Source organism: Triturus cristatus, chromosome 6 (assembly GCF_964204655.1).
Source record: "Triturus cristatus chromosome 6, aTriCri1.1, whole genome shotgun sequence".
Lineage (NCBI taxonomy): Eukaryota > Metazoa > Chordata > Amphibia > Caudata > Salamandridae > Triturus > Triturus cristatus.
The window spans coordinates 211,291,026-211,313,676 of record NC_140589.1 but is presented as its reverse complement, the minus strand read 5'-3'; the positions used below and the strand labels follow the sequence as shown (position 1 = coordinate 211,313,676).

At 53.0% G+C, this 22,651-nt stretch overlaps 1 protein-coding gene across 2 annotated transcripts in view; it reads right to left on the bottom strand.

The window, feature by feature from the left end:
- SLC25A27 (solute carrier family 25 member 27) overlaps positions 1-22,651 on the bottom strand; it is a 267,214-nt gene that overhangs the window by 69,695 nt on the left and 174,868 nt on the right. The window lies entirely within an intron of this gene.

Here is a 22,651-nt window from a genome sequence, read left to right as displayed (position 1 = left end):
AAAGAGCTCAAATGCACTTATCTGGCTACCCAGAGAGGATGCCTGGATGAATTTTCTTTATGGAAAATGCCCCCATTTTCTATTTGCTTCGCATTAGAAGGTTGGACAACCTGTAGGCCTGTGAGTGGACAATCTGGTCTGCACCGCCATATGACCCAGTTCTGCTGCTGGCAGGTCTGCCGGGTACTCAGGGATACTTTACTGCCAGTCAACTAGAAAAATGGAAGGGGACAGGTGCAGAGACAGTGGGTGACTGCTATTCCTCTGGTGGACTGTAAACCTTGACGGAACTGATAAAGGGAAAGGGGGTTCTTCAACAGGATAATTTTCTCAATATGGTGCAATTGTACATACACTGCACAAAACATGTTGGGGTGAATAGGGAAGGGTTTTCTCCAACAGAATAATTTTCCCAATATGGCGTGTTTGCACACACAATGCACAAAAAGTGTATATGTGTGGGGGGGAACTTAGTGATACTGAACATCAGACCCATGCAGTTGTACAGTTATTCACAATGGGCCAGAGGTGGAAATAGGTCACATGGCTCTATAAGGCACTACTCTCCCTGCCCAAGGTAAATCGGACTACCTTAAGGCTTAAATGGAAGGCAGACAACAGTAGAGGACTGACCAATACAGAATGGAAGGAAACCCTGGGATATGTGCACAATATCTTTAGAAACATCAGCTTGAAGTTCATATAATTTGGCTACATTCAAACAGCATTCTTGCTCCTGTAGAGGCTGAACAAAATCCATGTGTCAGGCTCCTCTAACAATCCCAGTTGTGCTCAAGCAGACTGTGTTCTTTCACATGGTTTAGAAACGCTTTGGGCTGTTAAAGAACAGAGGTTATCGACATCCTAGTGGAGATCATGTGAAGAACTTATTTATATGTGTCGGATGGGTGTCTGTAGGGCTTCTTCTCATGGCGGAAGCTGAAGAAGATGGGCAGAGATTCTTAGTTTTATCCCTTCTAGTTGCAGAAGAACAAGAGCAATGGCAAGGAAAATTCTGGACACCCCTCTGCCATAAGATTCAAAGGTAAGGTTAAACAATCAGTGAGAGTATTCATTACACAGATAAGAGTGATCTAGACGTGCAGCCAATTGCATTATTGTGTGATTTGATATTGGCAAGCTTTAAGTCGGGATAGGAATAATCACAAATGCAAAACACCCAGAAAAGGCAAGATGATAGGAATTGGGTTCTACATGGTGAACGACACAGGGGAACTGAGAAATCAGTGCTTTTAAATGCTAATAGTCTACCTTAACTACAAGCTCATTAAATAAAGGTACTCCCTTTCCAGGTACAGGGTCACCCAAGACACAATTATAGTATACTGTCTAACCTGGCCAGCATTGCTTCTTCAGTGTACTGCCTTAGCACAATCTTGTATCATTAGAACTTCTACATCTCTCTCTTCCTCCCCCTCCCTGTACCTCCCATCCCCTTGGCCTTCCACTGTTAACTTCTTGACTGCTGTGCTTTGTAAGCTTATTGAGTATATGTAATTAATGTTACATATAAAGTGCCTTATACTAAGTGATGAAGCGATGCTAAAGAAAAAGAACGAAAATAAATAAATAATAAAGGGTAAATGAGATAAGTGGATTTCCCTTCCTCATAGGGCCCATCTAAAGGGTCCCACAGGCCCTCTCCAGGTCTAAGGGAGTGATTCAGAGTTTGAAGGACAGGGTACTCAATCGCCAACACAACAGTGTACCCTGCCCACCAAACTCTAAGTCTGCCTGCCTCATCTAGAGATGGGTGGATGACAAGCTTTCCGTCAATGGAGCTCTGTTGGATCTGTCAATGGAAAGCATCCTCCAAAGGCATAATGGAGGGGTGTTACACCGCCTACCCTATTTAAGGGTTGATGAGGTTATGTAATTTTTGTTTTTTTTCAGTCTGTCACAGAAAAAGAAAATGGCTCTCACACCCAGGGAGAAATCTTGCATGGTGTGCGGGTCAATGTTTTCTTGTTTTTCCCACTTTGGGAGTTAGTTTTGGAAAGACAAAAAATGCTGAACGTTTGAAGGATGTCCACCAAAACTGACAACAGCTGTCCACAAAATCTTTTGTACCTTTAAGGGAACCGTTGTAACGGTGATTCCTTTCAACATACAGAGAATACCACTAGACTGGTGGTGATCCTTAAATTTGACAGACAGTAGTCTGTCAGAGTGGCAGAGGTAATGTCCACTGCCACCCTGACGGAGGGAGTACCATCCATCAAGGAATAAATCAGTACCTAAGTGTCTTAGACCTGGAGAGTGCACTAATCAGGGACTGGACCTGCTCAAGGGGCCCTCTGTGTTATAATGGACATTGAGAGGGTCATGGTTTCACCTCGAGTAGCAGTGATTGATTCTTACTAAGTGGGATGATGAACCTGTCACTGACATGTTGTTGCTTTAGGTTACTAATGCCTCTGCTAGTAGGATATTTTGCCAAGCTCTGAATTATCTCATATTTTTTTTTTTAACTACCACAGTGAGGCAGGATTGCGCACATTACTTAAAATGTTTATGTGACAAATTAGGCTGTATAAGTACACGTTTAAGGTCTGAGTAGGTGGTCTGCTATTTTCTAACTGCCAGACATGCCACCTTCTTCTGAGTGTGCGCCACAATTGTAGCTCCAAGAGAGGATGCCGTATCACACACCAAGCTTACAAAAAACGTAGTCATGATGATTTAAATGTATTTCTGATAGAAATTTAGGGATCAGAAATTAGTTTCAAAAGTTTTGGTTATGGGGTGGATACTATTATTGAGCAATACTCATGAGAAATTTTTCACTGGGAAAGATCAATGAAGGGGAACATTTGGAGAGTTGAGAGATCCATGACAGAGTCCCAGCCACATTCCATAAATGCACTTGCCTCACCATTAGTTCAGCGACAAGGACAAACTTATGTGACATTGGACAGGACTTTCAAAACGAGATAGAATTTAGGCCAATGTCAGTAAAAACTAGATTTTTGTCCCTCATGGTGACATGTGTAAATAACCTTGGTTAGGAGGCAATACATTATCTGATACATAAGCACCAATAAAGCACAAGTCCCATGAAGCATACTTGAACAAAAGTAAACATTTGAAGCTGGGAAGATACTAGGGTAGCTAGCCCCCATTCTGCTTTTACTACATCTCTTCTGCAGGAGTACATGCATACTGATTTCTAGGAACCTGGCAATGCAAATATTGGAAAACATGGAAGAGCAACAAAGGAGTCGAAAAATGCCTAATGTGGTCCAGCAAACACTTTGATGGGGGTCAAACAATCTGCGAGTGCCATAAAACTGCTGGATGGGGGCTACTAGTGTCCAATGAGAGGGAAAAATCAGTGCATGCTGATAGTGGAAAACCACTTGCTCTTGAGGGTGAGAACTGGTTTGCTGTGGGGGTGCCTGTTGAAAATGGCCCTCCCCAATTTCTAACAGTGCCCACTAGCAACTGGGTCCTTACAAGTGGCTACCTGCAAGATCGATCAATGGCTGTAGAGGAGCTACCACTGCCTGAAAGAGGAGACTGTAATTCCTACTATTAAGCAATACAAATATTTCAGACAGTACAATGCCTTTCTACACCCCATTCAAACTTTAATGTGGGGCTGGTTCCTGAAGGTGTCAATTAACTTATGGGACAGACATCACAAAGTGGATGGAATATTTGAAAAAGGGGAGGACCATAAACTGAGATCCCACATTCTCCCAGTTACCAGGGATAGGGATGTCATCCGTGGAAGGAGGAGGTTTAGAATTGGCCAACGGAGGACCTAAATAATGTTAACGTTCTTTCTTAAAAGTATCTTAATAATGAAAGAGAGGCATTGCATTAGCTATATTTTCCTTAATCAATCGGTTTGAATCAATGAAAACAAGGTTTGTCCCCGAGCAGATAAAGACAATGCTCCGTGGCAGTGCTTCTTAAACATTTTAGAACCCCAACAATATTTTTAAAATGAAAGACTTTCGCGCCCCATCTAGCTTCAATGGACATGAGGCAGTTTATTTTTTTCATGTAACTAAAGCATCATGTGGAGGCACACAGTCATTTACAGATCGCACATTTTCCATTGAAATGGCCACTAGATTTGCACACACCTAGTTTTACTGATAAACCTGATTTCTACACACATTATCATTTGTGTGCAAAATGTTTTTCAGTAAATATTTAGCATTGTTACATCACCAAGTAAAGTGTCTCGATTTGTTTTGGCACCAAGGACACTATAGGCACCTCTCAGAACGGTGACTGCTGAGTGACAGTGTAACTGCAGCTTGGCAGGGAACATGCAGACCATTATATCCCCAAGAGTGGAGGACGATCAAGTAAACTGGTGCCCCCCGATGACATGAGAGACACAGCCAAGATTCTCTAGACTGCAGAGAATGTGCCGCAAAGAGGAGCCGTAGCCTCTGTTGCCATCCCTGTGGCGAAAATGATGGCGGGTGCGGAAGGGAAGACTGGACCACAGTGAAGTTTTTCATCCTACCCAGGTGACAAAAGAGAATGCAGTTGGAGGCAATGGAATAAAGCTGGTAGTGTTGTCTGTCTCAAACAAGGTGGAGAGCTGACAAGTGAAATTAGCAGCTCATCTTGTAAGATTTTACGAGCTGTCGCACTATGAAGTGCGACCACTGCCTATGCAGACAAAAAATATATCTGCAGGCCACACAATTCTAACACCAAAATGCCTCGGGCTTTATACCTTGAGCTACAGCCCTGAGACTCAGTGAGGACTGGGTGATTTTGCACCTTAGGATAGCTAAAATGATGCACATGTACAGAAATAAAAAGGTTTGGCTCAGTGTCATGTGTTAAAAACGTTTAAAGTCCCACAACCTCAAATCCATCATCAATGGTCCTTACAATCATGTCTCGGCATCTGCAAAATGTACCTCCACAGTTGATACTAGAAAGATAGAAAGACATTGAGAGCAAAACATACATGTTGCTAATGAGCCTCTAAGTATTAAACAAGAATAGTAATGATGGTAGTAGATTATCTCTGAGGGATCCAGGCAAAATGTCATAATAGGTTCCAGCAAGATCTCGAGGGTGTGTGCCTATCCTTGTTCAACTGCACAGCTAGGGCACTGCTGCAGAGTGAGTGGTGCTCATCCCTAATGAGGACATGCAGCAACTTTTGACAATTTCAATCTTGTCATGCAGATATTCTCCACCTCTTTCTTGCAGCCAGATATGCAGCATTTTAATGACCACTTTGGCACACTGTTCCATACCAGAGTGCAAATGATAATCAATACACAAAGTATTATCATCAGTTTTGAACATTGTGGCAAAATACTGCAGTGGTATTTGTCACACAAACTGGCATGTTTGCCGACAGAGCAGCGGAGAAAAACAAAGAACTATCCTACCTACGAAACAGATACTGTATGTCTTTAACTGAACACAAAATAATGCCTCCTATTTTTTTTAAACACATTTTTATTGCCTTTTGCACATCATGAAACATACCCCTTAGGGTGTCAGTGTATAATAGACAGGAAAAAAGAGACCTATCCTAATCACTGTCTTCGTCGTGACCCTTGCTTGGCCCCATTTGTACACATTAACTATAACAATCACATTGCTGTCTCCTAGCAGTACGCTATATATGCAAGGTATACCCCCCTCCCCTTCCCCCAACAATAAGACAATGAACCAAAACTTCCCCCGACTCCCCCTGCCCGCACTGCTGTCTCCACTCAACTACTATTCAGCTCGGTTAGTAGGCTCTCTGGCACGCGAGACGTGAGTAATGGTGCTGTGCCAGGACCTTCCGTTGCGACCCCTTTCCTCTCCAGTGTGTCTTGATGCCGGGGAACGCTCCCAGTCTCCTGAGTCTACTGAGTTGTTCCGCCCTAATCTGGTCCCTGGGGGTTCTCGACATGTGGAAGCCTCTCTGGGGTGGAAGCCTCCAATTCCCTGCCAACTCTTGTTAAGTCCGCCATCAGCCTCTCCCATGCTTGGGCTCGTTCCGGCTTGCCCACTCCCCGCTGTGCATTCCGAAGTAGGACCCTGCCCTCACAACCCGCCTATTTCACCAGCTCACGTTTCCATCTGAGGACGTTGGAACCCCTCGGTTTCTTCCAGCTACTGGTTATTTCTCGTTTCGCCAGAATAAATGCCAGGTCCTGGAACCTAGTTGTGGTTTTGGTTTTAGCAGTGTGTGAAAATAAGTGGAGCAGTACATGGGAAGGCGTGCAGGGGACCACCCTCTCCGTCACCCTCGCTGTCACTTGCGTCACTTCCTGCCAGTAATGTGTTAAGTAGGCACAGCTCTACACCATATGCATAAAAGTCGCCCCCTGCTCTTGACACCACGGGCATCTAGCGTCTGCACCGTCAAAATAGCGGTTGATACGTTCTGGGGTCAAATAAGCTTGGTGGAGTATATAGAAGCTGATCAGGCTAAACCGGGCATTTCGAGATACTTTGGCAGTTTGTTCTAAAATATTGTCCCAGTCCTTGTTGTCTAGCGGCCTGCCAATATCGTCCCCCATTTGTGTTTTTTGTCTGTCCAGCGGTTGTGTGGAGTCCCGTCCTATGGCTCTATAGAGGCAAGCCACTGCCTTTATGGTTTCACCCGCCAAGCTTATGTATTCGCATGTGTTTTTTTAAAAATACTTTATTTATACATTTTCCAATAAACCTGCACAGCTGCAACTGAGGCGTACATTACACAGAGCAATTGGGCAATACAGTACACACTACGTTGACAGTGACCCATAATCATCATATTAGACCGGTCGGGTCCAGAATAAAGTTCTAGCTTTGCATTCACAGCTTGGGAGGAGCAGGCAGGGCAACACTAAGGCAGCACAGACTTTCTGATCCTCGATTTGCGTAGCGAACCAATGCGTCCCCATCGGCAGCAGCAGAACATATCCTCCACCACAATTCACGAGTCCACGATCTTATGAGGAGAATTACTATGACACAATTAATGAAAATACATTTCCTACCCATACCCCACTGTTTCAGGAGTACTAAATTCCACTCCCCGTGGTCTCCACGAACTTATGTTGCGGATCCAATAGTGGAGGCGACTGTGGCAGAGTTATTGTCAAGAGGGTGCGCAAGAAGATAGCTCTTTAGGGGTTCCCAAATATCAGCGGGTTTAGAGGCAGTGGGCAGAAGCTCGGAGTATCGGAGCAGCGTGTCCTGGCAATGTAACATATCCTGTACCCATTCTTTAAACTTTGGAGCTCTGCCCCTCCCCCACCGGCAAGCCACCCGCCTCTTCGCCAATAGGAGAGCGATAGTTATGAATCTACGGTAAAGTCTCCTTATTGGTTTGGTATATCCCAGTAGCGCCTAAAGTGGAGACGGAGTCAGTGGGGTATCAATCATCTCTGAAAGGGCCGAGTATACAGCCAGTATCGCGCAATTTCAGGGCATTCCCAAGCTAAATGTAAAAAATCCGCAGTTGGCGCGCGGCAGCGCACGCAGAGGTCATCCCCTCGGAGACCGAATCTGTGCAGTAGAGCGGGGGTGCAATAAAGTCTATGAAGGAATTTATAGTGATCCTAAATCCACTGCTGGATGAGATCTGCTCAGCTCGCTGACAGCAGAAAATCCTTAGTGCGTCTTCTATGGGTGTACCCAGCTCTTCCTCCCACCTAGTGCGCGCTCTGCAAGGCCCGAAGTCGAGTGAAGTGTGCAATGAGTGATATAGTTTAGAGACTGCGTGTGCTGGAGAATCAGCTTGCAGCAGCCGATGCAGTGGATCCAATGTGGGTGGTTCGTTAGGAAACGTCTCAGTAGCCGCCTGAATCCCACCGCGTAGCCGTATATATAGAAATGTGTCCATGAAGGTAAGTGTCAGATCCCCAAACATATGCGCCAAGGAGCGAAATCGGCCCTCGTGATAGAGGTCTCCCCATGTCTTAATTTTAAGTTTGGTCATAACCTTTTTAAACAATTGTTCCTGCAGCAGTGGCATTGAAGGGTGATACACCAGTGGAAGCAATGGGGAAGAGGCAAGTGTGGGCTCTTTGCGCAATATAACGCCAAGCTAGTATGGAGCAGGAAACAGGAGTGCGATATGCAGCTTGTGTCTCAGGTTTTCTAAATAATGCCCCTTCAAGCGGGACGGGATCCGCCAGCCAGTGTTCGACTGCCAACTGGGGCATTAAGGGGGGGGGTGAATCCAGTAATAGACGAAGTGGGCCTGTGCGCTGTGAGAATATAGCTCAAAATCCGGTAAATCAATACCTCTCTGGACAAATGGGCGGGTCAGGGTATCCCAACTCAGCCGAGGGCGCTTACCTCCCCAGACCAGTCGGATGAGCTCAGTACGCAAGGTTTTGAAAAAGGGCTTGCCTGGGTGATTAGGGATGTTTAAAAACAGATAAAGGAATTTCGGGAGAATTACCATCTTAATTAGGGACGCTCGTCCCGCCATGGAGAGAGGGAGCGTGATCCACCTTGTCACACAAGTCTGGATGTGGTCCATTGCACGTCCATAGTTTAGTCGCATTAATTCCTCTCGATCCCGAGAGATCATTATTCCTAGATATCGGACTTCACTGTCGCACCACTGCAATGGGTAATCAAGGGGGAAGGGTTGCGCCGCCTCAGTAAGAGGGAGTATAGTAGATTTGCCCCAGACAGTACAGCGAATCGAATGAATTCCCTCGATAGGGGATTAAGATTGTTGGATGGATCTCTTACGTATAGCGTGATGTCATCCGCGTAAAGAGATATCAAGACTTGTCTCTGGAAGCACCGCAGAGCCATATCCCGGTGTTGCTGACGGAGCCTGGCCGCCAAAGGTTCCATGGCCAGAGCAAACAAAAGGGGAGACAGGGGGCAACCCTGTCGGGTGCCCCGTGATATCGAAAAGGCCTCGGATATCCTGCCATTAACACTCACCCTGGCTACTGGTTTGTGATAAAGGATTGTGATCCACCTCAGAAACCCCACAGGGAGCCCCATATTGCGTAGTATACAAAGGAGGTAGTCCCACTCCAGTGAGTCAAAGGCTTTGGTGGCGTCTAAAAAGACTGCCACCATTGGTAATCCAGGGTCGACATTTTGCAAGATCGAGAAGAGTGTACGCAGGTTATGTGAGGCAGCTCTGCCGGGAATAAATCCCGCCTGGTCTGATAACACCAATCCCTCCATCAACAACTTCAGGCGATTAGCCAGTACTTTAGTCAAGATCTTAGCATGCAGTTGATGAGGGAGAGGGGACGATAGGAGTCGCAGGAGTGAGGCGGCTTCCCCGGCTTTAGTAGGGAGGTGATTAGGGCCTCTTGCATCGACAGTGGGAGTGTCCCGGACTCATGTGCCTCCAGGAAAACCTCTCGAAGCATTGGAGCCAGTAGGTCTATATAAGCCTTGTAAAAATCTATGGGCAAGCCGTCCAGGCCAGGCGCCTTCCCGGATGTCATCTGCCCTATTGCGTCCCTGATCTCGTCCAGGCCAATGGGCGCCGCCAAGAATTCTCGTTGACAGTCTGGTAGCCATCCCAATGTGAGCTCCCCCAGATAATCATCCATTTCCAGGGTGCCCTCTCTGGTAGTTGTATAGAGTGATGCATAGTGAGCTGTGAAGGCAGCCATGATCGAATGTGTGTCGCGCAACGGAGTCCCTCCCTCACCCTCCAGCTCCAAGACATAGTTAGACCGCCGAGGGGGCCTGACAACTCCCGCCATAACCCTTCCCGGGCACTCTCCCTCTCCGTACGCCCTAGCCACGAAATATTTACTCCGGAAGTGAACCTCCCTATCGGCAGTGGATTTATGATCAGTCAATGCTGTTCTGAATTGGTGTTGTGCATCTACGTTGGTAGCGAAGTCCAGACGGGTTTCCAGCGAGCGCAAAGTGTGCCCCAGTGTATGTAACGTGTCACGCAGCGCGCGCAGCGCTCCTGAGCTCTTGGAAATACAAATACCCCGCACGGTGACTTTCACTGCTTCCCACATAGTTGCCACACAATCCACGGACCCCTTATTGTGCATTAAAAATTCCTCAAGGGGGGGGCGTGGCCAAGCTGTTCATGGAGTGAGACGCGAGCTGCCGGGGCTCCGGGCTGCCACCGGAGAAACTAGCGACCTAGCGGCTGGAGAAACGTCTCCTCTGGGGTGAGACAACGGCAGAGGGGAGCGGGCTGCCTCCGGCTGCTTTGGGGAGCCTGGAGCGTGCAGCGAGTGGCGCCTGAGATCGGACCGGGGAGAGGCCCCGGGTGAGGCGGAGGCGACCGCCATCTTGATCGTCCCTCTCCTGGGCGCTGCGGAGAGCTTACGCGGACAGACCGGGTGCCCGGGCCCGCCGGCGGAACTGCCTAGCCGTCCTGGGCGGGAACGAGGACGCCTGAGAGCAGCGGTTGGGAGACCTCGGTGCTGGCTGGAGGCGGAGAAGCTGGAGGGGCTGCCCCGGAGGGTGAGGGCGAGCCCGCCATTTTGTGCCCCTCACGCCGCGGAGCGGAGGAGGGGACGGTCTCTGCTGCCGAGGGCTGGAGCCATCAGCGACACCGCTTGAGAGGCCTGGACTGAGGTGAGGAGGTCGGCGGGCGATTTCGGCCCGAGCTTCTGCCCACGCGAGCTGCTGCGGGGGAGGACGGCCTGCGGTGGCGGGGGACACCTCGGCTGAGGTGAGGCCTGCGTTAGAGGACCCATGGGAGTGCGGCCTGCGCTGGGGACGACGGAACTGTTGTGGCGCCCGGAGTTGTGAAGGGGCTTGCCTTGGAGCGCGCGACTGGAGTCCTAGGTCAAGGGCATCTCGGCTGGTCCCCTGCGCGGTAGCTTGCTGTGGTGCTGCCGCCCCGGATCTCGGACGCGCGCCCGAGTGCTGGGCCTGCGACTGTTCCCCGAGCACGCCCCGGACCTGCCTGGCGGGGTGTGCCTCCGCCCTGCACTGGGGGTGACCCGGGGTCCTTATCGGGCGTGTCGCCTTGGAATGGTGGAGCCCCCGACCGTTGGATTGCCTCCTCTCCTGGACTCTGGTGTGGAGTAGGGCTGAGTTGCGTGACGCTGGTGAGGCCTTGGGCTGTGGGATCCGCCTGCTGCTGGGCTCCCCCTGCATGGAAAAAGAAGCGCTCGCCCCTAACTGATGAACAGCCGGTGTTGGCCTTCTGTGGGGGTAAGCTGGGATCCCCTGGGGGCACTGAGCAAGGGTTGTTGAGGGGGCGACACACCTCCTTACCCGGTGATTCTGCGGCACCCGCTGCCTGAGCGGGGAAGGCCCTGAGATGGAGCTTCGCGGGATTGGGGACTAGCGGCGCCCACGTTCTGAGGGTGGTCTGTGCGGGCCCCGGCGCCCTGCTCCCCGCTGCACCTGGAATACTCGCCTTCCGACGCTGCGGCCAGGGCACGTGGCCCGGAGTGGAGAGCGGCCTCGAGTCGGACGCTACACTGCCTTGCCCGTGAGCCTCTGGATACCGGCTGGCCTGCCGGGTGGTGGCCCTGAGTGGACTAGTCGGCCTGCGGTCGGAGTCCTCCTGTGGGGGCGACGAGCGGCTGCACAATGACGCGCACTAAACCAGGGAAGGAACCGCCGGCGTCCTCTAAAGACACCATGGTGAAGGACCTCTGGAATAAGCCTGGAGTGGCACCGGCGGGCTCCCCGGCGTTGGGGGCCGGGACATCGGCGGAGCCGGTGACGCAGTCCTTTATGGCGCTCTTCATCCAAGACCTCAAGTCTGAAATAGGCTCGCTGCGCACGGAGGTCCAGGCCTGCGTTAAGGAGCTTCGGAGGGACGTGGGGGAACTTGGGGACAGAGTGGACGACATGGAAAAGACCCTGGATGCTCGCACAGAGGACCAGGAACGCCTTTGGCAGCGGATAACGACCCTGGAGGAGCAGAATGTCGAACTCCAGATCCGGCAGGAGGATTTGGAAAATACGGGGCGCCGCAACAACATCCGCATTCGAGGCGTCCCGATTGGAGCGGAGGGGGCAGATATCATGACATTCGTGGCGGATCTCCTTCATGAACTCCGGGGGGACGACGATGCCTCACCGCCGGCCTTAGATCGGGCCCACAGGGTCTCTGGCCGCCTGGGAGACCTGGACTAGTCCCCGACATCCTGACGCGGGTCCACTTCTTTGTCGAAAAGGAGGCCATTCTCAAGGCGACCAGGGACAAGCCCGACATCATGTATAAAGGCGCCTCGATCCAACTGTTCCAGGACATGGCCCCCACGACCCTTCGGCGCCGGAGGACTTTCCGGCCGATCACAGACAAGCTGCGAGACCTCAACATCCGTTATCAATGGGGTCACCCCTTCGCCCTCATATTCCAATGGGAATCCCGGCGCCGGGTGCTGCGTTCCTACAGGGAGGCGGCGCAGCTGCTTCAGATCCTGGACTCCCCGCCGGCCAGCCTGGTGCGACGTGCTGCGGGGCCACGTGTCCCGCTCAGGCCTAGCTGGTCCAGGGTGCGCCGGCCGGGTCGGTCTCCCTCCCCTGCTGCTAGCCGATCATCACGGGACAAGCAGGACATAATACGACACATTCGGTCATTGGAAGCGGGCTCATCGCCAGTGGGGTCGCAGGAGCCCGCCCCCCAGTGAGCTTCCCTGATTGCAACGCAGTTCATGGTGCAGGCCCCCCGGGAGGGGGGGCTTGCTGTCTGTTCCATCGGAAATCCGAGGGGCCTCACTTCAGGGTCACGGCCGCCTCCTATGGGTTGGGGAGATGCCTGCCCTCCTCAGTCGACACTGCGGCTTCAAGTGTGGGGCGGCAGCCCGGAGCTCCCCCTGGTGTACTTGGTGAATGGCGAAAGTGCCGACGGACCCCCACTCCTATTCTTGGGAGAGTGACTTCTCCGGGATAGCCTGTGCCACTGTGCCTGGCCACTCCCTAGACTGGAATAGGTCTTGTTGGCCATGTTGGCCGTTTTGTGGTTTCAGTTCTCATTTCTGAACCTACCCTCCCCCTTCTCTCCCTCTCTTCTTCCTCACCCTCTGGCGGGGGGCTTCGTGGGTGGGTTGGGGACTACGGTGGGGATAATTGCACCAGTAGATCAGTGCCCATGACTACAGTACCCTCCTGGAAGGTTGTCTCTCTGAACGTGAAGGGGCTCAACTCACCTAGCAAACGACACCCGATCTGGAGATACTTGTTACAACAGAGCGCTGACATAGTTTTCCTGCAGGAGACGCATCTCCTCAAAGCTGACGTAGTTCGAATGGCCCACCCGCGCTTTCCTCATAGGTTTTGGTCTTCAGCAGCCACTAAAACAGCAGGGGTCGCTATCTTCTGTCGGGCGGGATTTCTGCATGGGGACGTGCAGGTTCGTAGGGACACCGAGGGCCGGTTCCTGAGGGTTGAGCTAACGAGGGGACACCGCAGGCTTACACTTTGCAACCTCTATGCCCCCAATCAGGGTCAAGACGCCTTTTTGCGCGGGGTAATCCGGGAGTACCTCGAGCCGGTGAGTTCGAACCTTATAGTAGGGGGCGACTTCAACTTGGTGTGGGACGCGGAGCTGGATCGCTGTGGGGGAGGCTTCCATGGGGTGGGGGCCCTGTCGGCCACAGTGAAAAAATCCCTTACTGCTCTGAACTTGGTAGATGTCTGGCGTTACCACTCCCCGGGGCTGAAGGATTACACCTATTACTCACATGCGCACCGCTCCTACTCCCGCATCTATATGCTCTTTGTCTCCCACTTCTTGCTTAAAGACACTATGTCGGCATCACACTCGAATATCTCAGTCTCCAACCATGCCCATGTGGAAGTGTTGCTCCATGAGCGCCTTACTCGCACACTCGGCTCGCGCCGCTGGCGGTTCCCGGACCACGTCCTGCGGGACCCGGTTGACAGGGAGGAAATACAGGCGGCCATACTGGAGTACTTCGAGAACAATGATCTGCCAGAGACCCCTCTTCCCCTCGTATGGGATGCCTTCAAGGCCACGATCCGGGGCACCCTCACAGCTATAGCTGTCGCTCGGACGCGGGAGGGCCAACTGTACGAAACTAGGCTTGCTCGTGAAATTAAGACGCTGGAAAAGATGGACCAGGACCGCCCATTAGCGGCCCATAAGCCGCGTTTGGCGGTCCTCCGGGGGCAGCTACGGGCGCATAGGACGAACAAGAACGGAACGAGCACTACTCGCGCTCCGACAGCGCTTTTACGTCGGCGGGGATAAGGTGGGCACTGTTCTCGCTCATATCGCAAAGCTGCAGGGGGAACCTGGGTGACCACTGAAGCTGCGAAGCTCCAGGCGTTCCACGACTATTACTCCTCTCTTTATGTGGGTGACCCGCCGGACCCCGCATTGATCTCGGCGACTCTGGGGGGAGTGTGATTGGGAGCCACTGAGTAAACACCACTCCAAGCTCCTGGAGGAGCCTATCACACTGGAGGAAATAGCGGGCGCTCTGAGAGACCTCCCATTGGGCAAAACACCGGGGCCAGATGGGCTCCCGGTGGCGTTTTTCCGTACCTTCCTGCCGCAGCTGCAGCCATACCTCCTACGGCTATTTAATTCCTTCGCAGAATCGGGAGGGCCATCTCCAGATATGGCGATGGCTGAGATCGCCCTCATACCAAAGCCAGGGAAGCACCACACCCTCTGCTCCTCTTACCGGCCCATAGCCCTACTGAATACAGATCTCAAACTGTATACCAAAATTCTTGCCAAACGCCTCGGCGCCCACCTCCCTCGCCTTGTTGACCCGCACCAGGTGGGGTTCAAACACCAACGCCAGGGAGCGGACAATGTACGTCGCATAGCCCACATTGTGGGGAAGGCCAGGCATTGGGGAATCCCGGCTTGCCTCTTGTCACTCGACGCTGAAAAGGCGTTCGACCGGGTGGACTGGGCGTTCCTCCGAGCAGTCTTACGGAAAATAGGCCTCGGGCCTAAAATGGAGGCGCGCATTATGGCTCCCTACGTCTCCCCCGCGGCTAGAGTGCGAGTGAATGGTCAGCTTACACAGCCCTTTCCCATCTGTAGGGGTACTCGGCAGGGTTGCCCCCTGTCGCCCCTGCTTTTTGCCTTAGTAGTGGAACCGCTTGCTATTCTCCTTCGCCAGTCTCCGGATGTCAAGGGCATTTCCCTTAGGGGCCGAGACCACAAGATCGCACTCTTTGCCGACGATCTTCTTCTCACGCTGTCTGCTCCCTCAACCTCGCTCCCGGCAGCGCATTCGTTGTTTCAAGCCTACGAGCGTGCCTCCGAGCTAAAAATTAATCACACAAAGTCCTGGGTGCTTAATCTCACAATTCCAGAGGCAGAGGTTGCAGCGTTACAGACTTGTGCCCCATACCAATGGGCGAGCAGCTCAGTGAGATACCTTGGCCTTAACCTGACACCGGACCTAGCCACCTGGACGCGGGCCAACTGGCAGGAGTGCAAGCGCTCGGTCTTAGATGACTTGCGCGCCTGGAAGGCCCTGCCGCTCTCCTGGCTTGGCCGCCTCAACGCAATTAAGATGTCCGTATTGCCAAAGATTCTCTATCTGTTTCAGACCCTGCCGACACCCATACCGGAACACTATATCCAAGGGCTACAACGGGATCTGATCTCCTTCATTTGGGGAGGTAAGAAACCGCGATTCTCTAACAAAATCTTAAAGCTCCCCCGGGATAGGGGTGGTCTTGCCTGTCCCAATCTACTGGACTACTACTGGGCGTCGCACCTCCGCTTCGTTCTGGAATGGGGGGCGTGGGAAAGCGAAAAAATCTGGTTCCACATGGACAGGGCAGTTACATGTCGCCCGATTTGGGATCACGCTTGGCTGCCCCGAGCGGCGCGCCACCGCAGCGCATACATGGCGGTCCCCACTAAGAGGGTCTTGGAGATCTGGGATAAGGTGGCGGTCCGCAGGGGCCTCACCACCTTCCCCTCTCCACACACCCCCATAGCTCGCAACCCGCAGTTCCCGCCGGCCTGCTGCCCGCCCTACTTTGAGAATTGGACGGAATGCGGCTGTAGGACGATCCGAGATCTCTTTGCAGGGGGGGGAATTCAAATCCTTCACACAATGCCAACGGGAATTTGGACTGACGGAAAAGGACAAATTCCAATATATACAACTTCGGCACTGGGTGCAGGGCTCCTCGCTGGCGCAGGCGGCCACACGGCCTTACACACCGTTTGAACACTTGGCGCGCACATTTGGTACATATAGGGGCCTCATTTCCCGCATATACAAGGTGCTACAGCATACTCAGCATCTTGGTCCCCACCCATACCAAATACGATGGCAGAACCTCTCCGGCTCCGAGATTACTCCTGCTCAGTGGGCACGGCTTTGGAGCGATATCCCCAAAACTTTCCGTAGCATTTCCCATCAGGAATCGGCCTACAAGGTGATGACCCAGTGGTACTACACCCATGTCCGACTTCAGAAGATGTTCCCTAAGGTGTCCCCGCTATGCTGGCGCTGCACTCAAGCGTTGGGAGACTTCGTCCATGTTTGGTGGACGTGTCCGAGATTGACTACCTATTGGAAGGAAGTCCTCAGCCACATCAAACGGTTGCTGGGCTACCCCCTGCCGGAGGACCCGCTCACGATCATTTTGGGCCTCCGACCAACGTCACGGCGGGCTAGGACGGGTCGTGATTGGCATTTGAGCCTCCACATGTTGGGCGCAGCAAAGCAAACAGTAGCGGTATATTGGAAGAAGGCGGAGACGCCTTCCATTAACGTGTGGTTTACCCGCCTCTGGCAGGTGATGGCGATGGAGCTGCTCACGGCCCGCCTTCAGTTCAGGGAAACTAGGTTCAGGACCCTCTGGAATCCCTTGGTGGAACATTTGGGTAGGATAGAGCATGCTCGGTTGCAACCACCGAGACTGCGGGCCCTAAAGTTGTTCGATGATGAGATTAGCCCGATGAACCCGGGGGTACTCGTGCGGTCCGTGGAGCCGATACCCTTTACGTCGGAGGGTTCCTGATTCCAGCAGAATGTGCTAGGGTCTTACTTCCCCATTCCACAGTCACGCATCACCTCAAGGGTACTATGGGCCTCCAGGGGATAGCCTGCCCAGGTTAAGTGAGATCAGCTGAATACGGGCAGCGAGGCCCTGTGCTCCCTGTCCTTCCGCCAGATTCCCCCCTATTGCCTTCGGCGCTCCACCCCTCCTCCCCCGCCTCTCTCCCCCCTTCGTTTTTCTGGTTAGTCCTTTCTTCAAGACTTATAGAGGTTGAGTGATGTGATAGTGCCTTAGTGCCACAGTGCGGCGGCGCTATGCCAGCAAGCCCAGTCCTCCCGAGGGTTGCAAGTTAGGCTGGGAATATTGCAATGCGCTGTATGAAATGTCTGTGTCATGGCAAATGAAACTAGCATAGGCTTGGCGTCGAGAGCAACAAATACTTGTCCTGGGCAGGGTAGTGATAAATACTGGGCTTGGAACTGTGCCCTACTGGCCTCCTCTCGCTGGACTCCTGCTAGAGACTAGACTGCACTACCAGCTGCACTTGCTCTGTCTGCTCCCCCGGCTGGTGTGAACACGGCTGTAGGCAGGTTTTGGGGTGACAGGCACGCTGGGTGGGATGCACTGGGCTGGGGCGCGGCTAATGGGACAATGTTACAGGTTCTTCATTGAGGGTGCATATTAGGGAGAGGGAGGGGCGTAAGGTCCAGAAGGAGAGGAGAAGACCCTGGGCATAGAGTATACGGCTGGACCTATGATGTGAGGTATTTGAGACATGCTCTGTTTTACTGCATTTGCCTGATGAAATTGTACTTTCTCCGCTGCCGGCCACGGTGGTTGTAGGCACACAGCTGTGTAATTTGACTAACCTCACCTCTCAATAAATACAAAGTTGGTTATAAAAAAAAATTCCTCAAGTTGTTGACCCAATTCAGTTCGGAAGAGTTTGTCAAGTAGTAGGTTAGGATGTAGTCTCCATGGTAGTGGTTTCCCCACTATGTCAAGTAGCCGAAACTTAGCCAGGACCGGGGAATGATCGGAGAACGTACGGCCCACATGTTGTGCCGCTACCAAAGAAGTGGCTAGCCCCCGAGATATCATGATGTAGTCTAGTCTAGCCCAAGAAGCGTGTGCCGCATTCCAATGTGTGCCCTCCGTCCCCGTCGGGTGTAGGTGCCGCCAAGTGTCTATGATGTCCTGTTGGTCACATAGATCGCGCAAATATCTGTGCGTGTTAGTGTAATGATGTGCGGAGGGATTTGATCTGTCTACAACTGGGTTAATAACTGCATTAAAGTCCCCTCCCCATACCAAATGGGTCAAACCTATGTCCTTTATCTTATTCCAAAGAGCGAAGAAGCTGCTAGGGTCATCGCAGTTGGGGCCATAGGAGCACGCCAGAGTGATTGTTTCGTTACCAATCCTGCTCCACGTTAAACAATACCGCCCTTCCCGATCGACAGCATTCCCCAAAGAAGTGTAGGGGGTATGTATTTTAATCAGGATGGCAGTACCTCTAGCATAGGAAGAGTAAGGCGCGAAGACAGAGTGTGCTGCCCATCTAGACGCGAAGCTACCCTCGGGTTGCGGATCCATGTGGGTCTCTTGTTAAAATACTATGTGCACATTTAGCCGATCTAAAGCATTCACTATCTGTCTGCGCTTCCTGGGGTCGCCCAGTCCCCTAACGTTCCAGGTAAGAGTGGAAATCACTCCCCCCGCGTTAATATCTGGGTTGCCGTCATGCATCATGTCCTCCCCGAGAATGCAAATGACCAACATGATCACCGCCAACAGCTAGCCCCATTGCGTCCCTTGCACTGATCATTTTAAGAACTAATTCAGAGTTGTGCTGTGTATCGCCATCTTTTCCGTTCACCACAATAACAAACAATTCCCATAGAACACCCTCCCCCGTCCACTGCCTTAAAGGCCTCCCATTCAGTTACCCTGGAGTCCATGGATTGTGCATTGTCCATAAAGTATGTGGTGATTTGCTCTTTGATCTCGTGGTAGAATACCTGGTCTTCAAGTGTTTCCTGCCTGAGGCGCCAGGTGGGGATGGGCTGTTGTTTGTGTCCCCATTGCAGTCGAGCTAACAGAGGAATGTGGTCTGACACCGTTCGGGTGAGGTATTCCGCATTGTGGAGTCGGGTGTGCATGTCTGGGGAGCATAGGAAGGTGTCCAGGCGGACGTGTAAGTCACGTACGTTGGAAAGGTGGGAGTACTCCCTGTCCAGTGGGTGCCTCCGTTGCCACGTGTCCAGCAGCCCCCAGTGGGACTGCCATTCCCTAAACATCCAGCTGTCCTATGAACTGGGGCATCTCGAAGCGGTGGGTGTGAGCGGTTCAGGGCTGGGTCTGCTATACAGTTTAAGTCTCCCCCATGATAACTGACCCGATCAGATATGGAGCCAGTGACCCTGATAAGTGCTCAAAAAATGTTCCTTGATCCGTATTCGGATCGTAGATATTGATAAGTGTGATGTACTGTCCATCTAGGCGCCCAGTGACCACCACATATCGGCACTTAGGGTCCACATTGTGGGCGGCGTGTTGGAAGGGGATGCCTGCCCTGATCCAAATCAGGACCCCTCTGGCAAATGCTGAGTACGTGGTGTAATATGCCTGGCCTCTCCACCTACGGTGTAATGCCCCCCCCCCCCCCCTGATGCTAGTGTATGCGTCTCTTGCAGCATTGCTATGTGAACCCCCCATCTATGCAGCTGTGAGAAGATTTTGTATCGTTTATGCATGGAGTGCATCCCTGAATATTCCAGGAGAGAAGATTATATTCTATCTGAGAGGGCATTGTAAATTAGCCTCTCCACCTCCGTCTGGCATCCCCTGCCCCTCCCGGTACCCGGCGCCCAGTATCGTAGGATGAGAGCCGTCGCACAATGACCTGTGGCCCCGCAGAGGGGAAGACGGCAGTGCCCCCAACTAAAACTAATAAAACCATCCCAACTCCCCCTCCCCAGGACAAGTGAGAACGTCTCCCCCATCCAAACCTTGCACTTTATTGTCTTAACAGTCAAAGTCCGTGAATGGTGACTAGGCCAATGTCCGCCTGGAGGATAGCCGTCCTCTCCTCCCCCTAGGATCCCCCCTCTCCAGTGTGTAGGTCTAGTTCAAGTGCATAGGGACCCCCTTAACAGTGTGTGGGGCGACACTAGCGCCACTTCCCACCTCCCCGCAATACAGTCCTGGCTGTACTTGCTTGCTCGATCAGCCTCACATCAGGTCGTCTGCTGATCTGGGGGTTAAGTGTGGCAGGACCTGACTGGTGTCTCCCACCGAGATCGAGCTGGTCTCAGAGTCAGAGTCTCTCTGTTCCTCCCCGGAGTGCAAGGGAGTGTCCCGGGTGCCCGCTGTGCTCAGTGAGGCCACCGCTGCAATCGCACTTGCTCTGTCCCGGTGCATTTCCTCCAGCGTCAGGTGGCTCTTTGAGGTCGCTCCTCTGTCAGGGGAGCGTTTGAGTTCCTTTTCAACTGGGTTTTTGTCTTCCATTCTCTGACCTCTGGGATCTTGATCCTCAATCCAATCCCGAACATCCTGGGGAGTAGTAAAGAAAGTAGTTCCCCCGGAGCGTACTATCCAGAGTCTGGCTGGGAATACCATGGAGTAGGATACCCCCATTTGGCGCAGTTTCCTTTTGGCCGTGATAAAAGACGCTCGTTGTTGTTGCACCTCCCTGGAAAAATCAGGGGAAATCCGGACAACGCTGTTGTCTACTTTAAGTTGTCTTTTGTGGCACGCCTGGCTCAGCACATGGTCTCTGTCTTTATAGAAGAGGAAGCGGGCCACCACCGGCCGCGTCGGCCTGCCTGCCTGCGGCGCCCGAGCGGGAACTCTGTGCGCCCGTTCTAAGGCGAAGAACTGTGAGAGGCCCTCTTCCTCCACGGCTGTGCGCAGCCAGTGCTCAAGGTATGCCACCATATCATTCCCCTCAATTTTTCAGGTAGGCCCGTGACCCTAATGTTGTTTCGGCTGGCCCTGTTTTCCGCGTCCTCTGCACGCTGTTCAAGGACTAGGACTCTTTTCTATGTCCTTGACTGTGCGCGCGGTTGCAGTTACCGGTGGCCCCAGGCTTTCTACCTCCTCCTCTACAGCCGTGACTCGGTCGGCCAGTTTTCTGTGGTCCGCTCGTAGTAGGCCCAGGTCCTCTCAGATTGCATCGATCTTGGTCTCCACTGCCGTCTGCGATCTTTCTATGGCCTGCAGGATGTCGTGAAGTGATAACTTTCCTTGGGGCGTCGCCCCTTTGTTTCTGGTCCCCGTGCGGGAGCCCGAATCCCCAGTTTCCTCACTCACTGAGTTTCCTCACTCACTCACGGTGTCTCGCTTCTTGGTGAACAGACCCATGATGCCGCCGAGGTGGGTACTCGCTGCCCCCAATGCAGCGAATAATGAGATGGGCCTGCGGTGGGTTGACGGCCGGCCCTATAGTCTGCGCACTTCTTTCTGCCCCTGGCTCCCAGGTTAGTTTCTGTGCGCTCTGCTGCTATGTACGTATCAGGTAGGTGCCAGCTCTGCATCATCACCGCTCTCGCGCCACCCAGCAGCGCCCTGCCAAGTTGCTGATATCTCCTACTCAGTACCTCTGGCCCTAGGAGCTCCTCAGGATCAACAGCTGCTAGAGCCTGTCGCCTCCTCGCGCTCAGCTGCAGTCCTCCCCCCGCCACAATGCAGCAGTCCTCGGTCTCAGTACTCTGTTTATGTCCTGACTTGGGGGGCCTATCAGTGTGGCCGAGCCCCTAGTGGCTATGGGGCTTTGGGAGCGCCGGAACCGTCCAGGGCTACGTCTGGCATCAGTTAGAAAGTCGCAGCCGCCATTTTGAGGAACTTCTCAGGTCCGTGGACCGGCGCCCAGCCCAAGAATGCCTCAGTCCTTCGCAGCGGAGGCCATGGCCTTCCTTTATGGCTTTCTCCAATAATGCAGCTCTGTGTGGAAGGCCGCCATGCGGTAGTCTATGTGCCCCAGTCTCGCGGTCCCAGGGGCAGACCCAACACCAGTCTCACTGCTGCGCGGGCTTGCGCCCCTATTTCTCCCTCCTCAGTCTCAGTACAGAGCGGGGAGCCATGCTGCATCAAATTTAGTCCCAGGGCAGTGCCCTCCACCCGCGCAGCCTGACGCTCACCTGCTCTCAGACCCGGTCAGCACACTCCGCTTGCCGCGTGCCACTGCTTCCTCAATCGGGTTACGCAACCCAGCCCGGCAGGATTCTCCACTCGCCACCACTCGCAGGTGCCCCGCTGTGCCTGCAGAGCTCAGCCGCGGTCCTCAGCTGGTGCGAAGCGCCTCGAGCGCCCCCAGTGACTCCCGGCCGCCATTTTGAGCAGGCTCGCCTTTCCGCCGCCCAATGTTCCTTCGGGGGCCTTTAAAGCAGGATTCTCCACTCTCCGCCACCCGCGCGTGCCCCGCTGTGCCCGAGGAGCTCAGCCGCGGTCCTCGGCTGGTGCGGAGCGCTCCCAGCGATTTCCGCCCACCATTTTGAGCAGGCTCGCCGCTCCCCCACCCAATGTTCCTTCGGGAGCCTTTAGGGCGTTTCTCGGCTAAAATTCAATCTGTGTCGTTGCCCCAGTGGTTCCGGCGCCGGTTTTAGTGTTTGGGGTCCCCCTGTATCAGGCAGGATGGTGCTGGAGAGGGGGTCACCGGCGGGAGCTCCGATTCAGGCTCCCGTCCCCATCAGCGTCAGGCCATGCCCCCCCACAAAATAATGCCTCCTATTTCGATTTGGAAAGTAAAATTGGAAAGGGTTGAAACCCAGTGTTTAGAGATGCTTGCTCC